This window comes from Staurois parvus, unplaced genomic scaffold (genome assembly GCF_062004578.1).
Source record: "Staurois parvus isolate SC_StPar_1 unplaced genomic scaffold, SC_StPar_1.0 ptg000491l, whole genome shotgun sequence".
In the NCBI taxonomy this organism is placed as follows: Eukaryota; Metazoa; Chordata; class Amphibia; order Anura; family Ranidae; genus Staurois; species Staurois parvus.
In genome coordinates this window covers 28,116-35,280 of record NW_028318287.1, presented here as the reverse complement: position 1 = coordinate 35,280, position 7,165 = coordinate 28,116, and positions in this window count along the sequence as shown.

The window sequence follows — 7,165 nt, the reverse complement described above, 5'->3', positions numbered from 1 at the left end:
TTCGGGTTCTGAAAAGTGGTGACAATGCAGATTTATGTCTGGTACATTGTTAACCAAGAATACAGAAAGCTTTAATCTTGGCTCTGTGACATAATGTAGTCAGGGAGCAGGGCAGCTACTACTGGATATCGTATTGTTTGAAGGGTACTGAGTACAGGGTACAGGGCAGGAGCAAGATCAGAATAAATGGCAACAGGATCTGGCAACAGCAAAACACAGATGCAAGAAGTACTTAGTAGGGGAGGACCTAAATACCCTCCCAGCAGCCAGCATGAGGAGGAAACTTGATTACTGGGATCTGCTGGCTGCTGGGAGACACCTGCTGGTGGACATTGGAATTACAACCCTCCACCTAGGGAACCACAGTGCCAGCAGCAGGTGCTCCTGGTCCTGACAGAAGATCTATGTGGTTGAGGGAACCTGCTAGGCAGAACAGTGTATGGCCAGCTTCAGTATAGTGGGCATGCCAAGCCCAGGTGATCATTTTTATCTCCGCATTCAAAATGAATGGTCTGCCTAATGCAATGCACCCCAGCGCACGAAAACAAGCGTGTCAAAGCGCACTGGGTCACGGTGTGAATGGACCCTAACAATCACAGACTATGTTGTCTTGGTTTAGCCTGTCTCTGGAGTCCAGTAAGGACAGTTCTCCGGCGGCGATTACACCAGCCTTTCATTATGTATTCATCAGGGGATGGTATGCGGGTTCTGAAAAGTGGTGACAATGCAGATTTATGTCTGGTACATTTTTGAAAGGTCGTATAAGCCAAGAATACAGAAAGCTTTAATCTTGGCTCTGTGACTTAATGTATTCCAGGAGCAGGGCAGCTGCCACTGGATATCGTATTGTTTGAAGGGTACATTGTACAGGGCAGGAGCAAGATCAGATTAAATGGCAACAGGATCTGGCAACAGCAAAACAGAGATGCAAGAAGTACTTAGTAGGGGAGGACCTAAATACCCTCCCAGCAGCCAGCATGTGGTGGAAACTGATTACTGGGGTCTGCTGGAAGACAGCTGCTGGTGGACATTGGAATTACAACCCTCCGCTTAGGGAACCACAGTGCCAGCAGCAGGTGATCCAGGTCCTGACGGCAGATCAATGGGGTTGAGGGAACCTGCTGAGCAGAACAGTGTATAACCAGCTTCAGTATAGTGGGAATGCCAAACCCAGGTGATCATTTTTATCTCAGCGTTCAAAATGAACTGTCTACCTAACGCAATGCACGAAAACAAGCGCGTCAAAACGTACCGAGTCCTGGTGTGAATGGACCCTAAAAAAGCACAGACTATGTCGTCTTGCTTCAATCTGTCTCTGGAGTCCAGTAAGGACAGTTCTCCGGCGGCGATTACACCAGCCTTTCATTATGTATTCATCAGGGGATGGTATGCGGGTTCTGAAAAGTGGTGACAATGCAGATTTATGTCTGGTACATTTTTAAAAGGTCGTGTTAACAAAGAATACAGAAAGCTTTAATCTCGGCTCTGTGACTTAATGTATTCCGGGAGCAGGGCAGCTACCACTGATATCGTATTGTTTGAACAGACAGCTTCGTAGAATAATGAGATAAACAATGATGATGGGAGGTGAGCCGAGTGTGCTTGTAGTGCATTGAAAGGAGTTTTCATGGAACTAGCCGCTGATGCATCTTTAGGTCCTTTCTATAGAACAAACTCCAAACTTATATAATTAGGTGGAGAAAAGACACAAGTCCATGGAGTTCAACTGGTAGAAAAAAAACAAACCAGTAAACACAAGACCTCAATAATACCCACAGATAATCCAGACGAAGGTTAAAAAAAAAAAACTTTTTTAAAGCTCCAGTAGGAGGGAATCCTTCCTGATCTGCTCAGGCACAGCTGTCAAACTGGTGGCCCTCCAGCTGTTGCCAAACTACAAGTCCCATGAGGCATTGCAGGATTGACAGTTACAAGCATGACTCCCAAAGGCAGAGGCATGATAGGACTTGTAGTTTCGCAAAAGCTGGAGAGCCACCAGTTTGACACCCCTGAGTAGCTAAGGCAAAACTACGGCTCGTTGGCCACATGCGCCCCACTACGAGATTTTATCTGGCCTAGTGTAAATCTCAGACTTAATGTACAGGATTTTAAGTTGGGCTCAACTCTCTTGGCCCCTCCCCCACCCATAGTCCTTAGCACAAGTATTCCTTGTATTCCATTGTTGCGTGCGCTGTGTCCTTGGCTGCTAGGACCACCTCCCGGCTGCAACACAGCTACACCCATGCCACGTAAGCCGAATCAAGGCAGTCAAGGAAGACTTTGATGGGGGCATTGATGTAAGGGGGAACTCTGATCTGGATGCTGATGTAAGGGGGAACTCTGATCTGGATGCTGATGTAAGGGGGAACTCTGATCTGGATGCTGATGTAAGGGGGAACTCTGATCTGGATGCTGATGTAAGGGGGGAACTCTGATCTGGATGCTGATGTAAGGGAGGAACTCTGATCTGGATGCTGATGTAAGGGGGGAACTCTGATCTGGATGCTGATGCGAGGGGGAACTCTGATCTGGATGCTGATGCGAGGGGAAACTCTGATCTGGATGCTGATGCGAGGGGAAACTCTGATCTGGATGCTGATGCGAGGGGGAACTCTGATCTGGATGCTGATGTGAGGGGGAACTCTGATCTGGATGCTGATGCGAGGGGGAACTCTGATCTGGATGCTGATGTGAGGGGGAACTCTGATCTGGATGCTGATGTGAGGGGGAACTCTGATCTGGATGCTGATGTAAGGGGGGAACTCTGATGGTGTCACTGATGTAAGAGGAGACTTTTATAGGGACAATAAAGCAAAGAGACTTTGGTGAGAAAGGTACAGACTTTTTTTTTTTATTCAACCTTTAATAATTGCCCGAAATTATTTGGAGCATTCATGCTTTGTTTTACTAACGTTCTCTGTTGTTCTGAATCACACCATGCTGGTTCCATACAATATGGACACAGTTACCAACTGTCTGCAAATGTAAAGAAAGTTTGTAAAAATTGGCCAATTTTTACACTATCCGTAAATGTCTGGTAGGGATGGCTGCTGCCTGTAAAAAAAAAAAATATGGAGTGGGAGAATCAGGATGGGGGTGGACTAGAGTCCAGAATGCAGGATCAAGAAACAAAGGGGGATCTGGACTGTGTTCTGACTTAGCCTGCCTTCAGTGGTGGGAGTGGGAGCGCCGGGATGGGGAAGGAGTCCAGATAGAGGATCAAGAAGCAGAAGAAGACCGTGGTCTGACTGAGCCTGCCCTCAGTGGGGCACTTCCCTGCACCTGAACATAAGGAGACAGGTCCACACAGGACACACAAAGTTTGGGGGGGGGGGGGTCACTGATGTAAGGGGGGACTGAGTCAAAGAGAACACACCAAGGTAAAGTGGAAGCTGATATAAAGGTTCCCCTTATATCAGTGACCCTTCCCCCTTACCTTAGTGTAGTCACTCTGTGGAAGATGGTCTGTGGTAACCAGAATCCCCCCCCCCCACACACACACATCAGAGTTTCCAGTGGCATTACCCCTTAAATCAGAGTACTCAGAGTTCCCTTTTACATCAGAGTATGCAGGATTCCCCCTTACAGTGCAAGGGCAAGGGGGAACTCTGTGGACAATGATGTAAAGGGAAATGCACTGTGGACTCTGAGGTAAGGGGGGGGGGGCTCTGGTGACCAGAGACCACCTTCCATTAAAGTTCCCCTTTACATCAGTATCCTGCAGCATCCCCCCTTACATCACGGCCTGCAGCATTCCCCTTTACATCAGAGTTCCCCATTACATCATGGTCCGCAGCATTCCCCTTTACATCAGAGTTCCCCATTACATCATGGTCCGCAGCATTCCCCTTTACATCAGAGTTCCCCTTTACATCAAGGTTCGTAGAGTTCCATCTTGCACTGTAAAAGGGAACCCTACAGACTCTGATGTAAGGGGGAACTCTGCACTCTGATGTAAAGGGGAATGCACTGTGGACTCTGAGGTAAGGGGGGCTCTGGTGACCAGAGACCACCTTTCATTAAAGTTCCCCTTTACACCAGTATCCTGCAGCATCCCCCCTTACATCACGGCCTGCAGCATTCCCTTTTACATCAGAGTTCCCCATTACATCATGGTCCGCAGCATTCCCCTTTACATCAGAGTTCCCCATTACATCACGGTCCGCAGCATTCCCCTTTACATCAGAGTTCCCCTTTACATCAAGGTTCGTAGAGTTCTATCTTGCACTGTAAAAGGGAACCCTACAGACTCTGATGTAAGGGGGAACTCTGCACTGGATTACATTAACCTGACATTCATGTAAAAGGAGAATTTGTTTTTGCCTTTTGTTATACCTTAAGCACATTGCTAATCGCACTAGCCACATGTTTGTAGAGTAAATATTGATATTGGCACTGAAAACGGTCATAGGCTGACTTTCTGAACTGTCAGTAAATGTTTTTGGCTGTCAGTAAATGTTTTGTATCCTGTCAGTAAAAAAATTGTCTCTGTCAGTAGATGTTTTGTGTTGCGTCAGAAAAGGAGCTTGACAACCCTGAATGTGGCCCTCGTACTGAAAAGCTTGGAGATCCCTTCCCTACGGCAATCAGATATTTCCTAAATCAACAATCGTTGGTGTTGTTACCTAGAAACATTTATATTCGCTGCATTTTAGGAATTTGTTTTTATAAAGGTTCACCAGAGATGGAATGCATTGGCACATGAGACGGTCTAAGTCTTAATGATGTATTATTGATTACAGAGATTTGTTAATTTGGGGGGTTTTCTATTTGCTGGAGTTCAGCTTTAAGGTGATTGAAGGTTGCTTAGTCCTGGTCTGTGGGGTTCACCCTCCTATGTTGGGCTGTTTGTAAGCCAGTGCAGTTAGCTAGTCTGCCATTAGGTGGCGCTGTCCTATAACCGCATGGTAAACGGAGAAGTTATAAGTAAGTGTTCCCCTTTTAGAGAAGTCCTTCCTGTAGTGATGTCTGGGATCAGGAAAGTAACTACAAGGAGCATGCCCAGATGGGTAGAGCTATGGAGTGGGACTTGGAAGGAGAGACTGGTATACTATAGATGTAGCCATGTTACTCTCGGCTGATAGAGCAGGTTGTTTCATCTTGTGAATTTTGCTTTGATAAGAGCAGAATGCTGCAAATATAGTATACAAGGAGATGTGGTGCTCCCAAGGAAAGAGAGAATGTCAGAGGGAAGATGGCTGCTTAAAGTTCTGCGTATGCTTTCACATGTGACTGCTGTGGACCGTCCACTAAATGTGATGTACTATCAAGTATTTGTCGATGTAATGTAATGTTTCGTACCACCAGAAAAAAGTGCAGCAACCTTATTTATGTATGGACATTCCTTTCTTTTGGGATATAAAGATCAACGGCCAGGAATGTCATGTGGAGGCCTCTGGCATGGAGTGGGGCGCAATATGGCGGAGGGTATAGCCTCGGCAGGAGGGTTAGTATTCTAGAAAGGAAAGGAACACAGAAACTGTGCTCTTGGAACCAACTTCTAGCCAATTGCAAAGCCCCTCTTACATGTTGAGCGGTTGAATCGTTGCTTTGTCTCCCCAATGCACAGGTCATTGGATTCTTTGCTACACTGCTGTAGCGCCCTCTAAGTAAATAGGACTTGTTGTTTTTTAGTTAGAGACTTGTTAGAAGCCTGGAATGAGTCAGCCTGGGAGTGAGGTAGTGAGTTCACCTCAGCACAGGCTGGGAGGTTCTACAGGTCGGGCTTCTGCAGCCCTACCACCCTTCCAGAAACTTTACTGGCACTTTCTGGAAGAAGGGAGGGGAGGAGACCCAGATTTGCATGTTTAGGGGAACTTGGCCAATCCCAGCGCAGGAGACCAGGCATGGTGGCCAAGAGCAACTCCTAAATATGACAGAGCCTATGCAGCAGGGGATTCGGGTGGCAGATGGACTGAAGGAAGGTGCTGGAGAGTGGAACCTGGGAGAGGGCCCCAGGGAAGGGAGCCTACCTACAGGCTGGTTACCGGACAAGAGGATCTCCACTGCGCAATGATTCCTAGGAAGGAAAATACTGTCGGCAGGGAAGGAGCCAGCCCAGCATAAGGCTTGAGAGCAGCTCCAACCCACAAAGCTAACAGGATGAGACAGTGTGAGTTCTTCTACACCCCCTGGGCCAGATAAACAGAACGGGTGGTCAGGTGCAAGATCCAACTAGTTCTCATCCAAGACTACGTAAATGGCAGATCTTGGAATCCCTTACCCTGGAATACCCTTAGTGCAGCTGGGTGAAGGAGGAAGGAGTTATCTGGGGCCTGAGGAGGTACATCCAGGGGACTTCAGTGCTCCTTAACTACCTGCCAACCGCAGATAGCCGAATGACGGCTGCACTGCGGCCGGCCAGTTCTGAGTGGACGTCATATGACGTCCTCCCAGAACGCGCTCTCCTGCACCCGGAGTGTCCTGCGGACACAGCTGATCACGTGATGTGGTAAAAGGCCAATCACAGCGGCCTTTTACCACGTGATCAGCGGTGTCCAATGACACGCTGATCAGAGGGAAATGCAAGTGCCGGTTCTCGGCTGCACTTTCCTCACGCTGTCAGATCGTGAGGAAAGTACTGCCGAGAACCGGCAGTTGTCAGAGCAGGGATCGGCACCGATCATCAGGGCACTGATGATCAGTGCCCTGATGATCGGTGCCCAGCAGTGCCACCCGCAAGTTCCGCCCACCTGTGCCCAGCAGTGCGCCCACTAGCTCTGCCCACCTGTGCGCAGCAAATCACCCACCTGTGCCCAGCAGTGCCACCCACCTGTGCCCACCCACCAGTGCAGCCCACCTGTGCCCACCCACCAGTGCAGCCCAGCAGTGCTGCCAGTCAGTGCCACCAGTCAGTGCCCAGGGTTTGTGCCAGTCAGTGCCGCCAGTCAGTGCCCAGCAGTGATGCCAGTCAGTGCCGTCTATCAGTACCCATCATCAGTGTCACCTATCAGTGCCGCCTATCAGTGCTGCATATTAGTGCCGCCTATCCGTGACACTTCATTAGTGCTGTCTATCAGTGCCGCCTATCCGTGCCACCTCATTAGTACTGCCTATCAGTGCCCTTTAGTGCTGCCTATCAGTGCCCATCAGTGCCGCCTATCAGTGCCCATCAGTGCTGCCTCATCAACGCACATCAGTGAAGGAGAAAAAATACCTGTTTGAA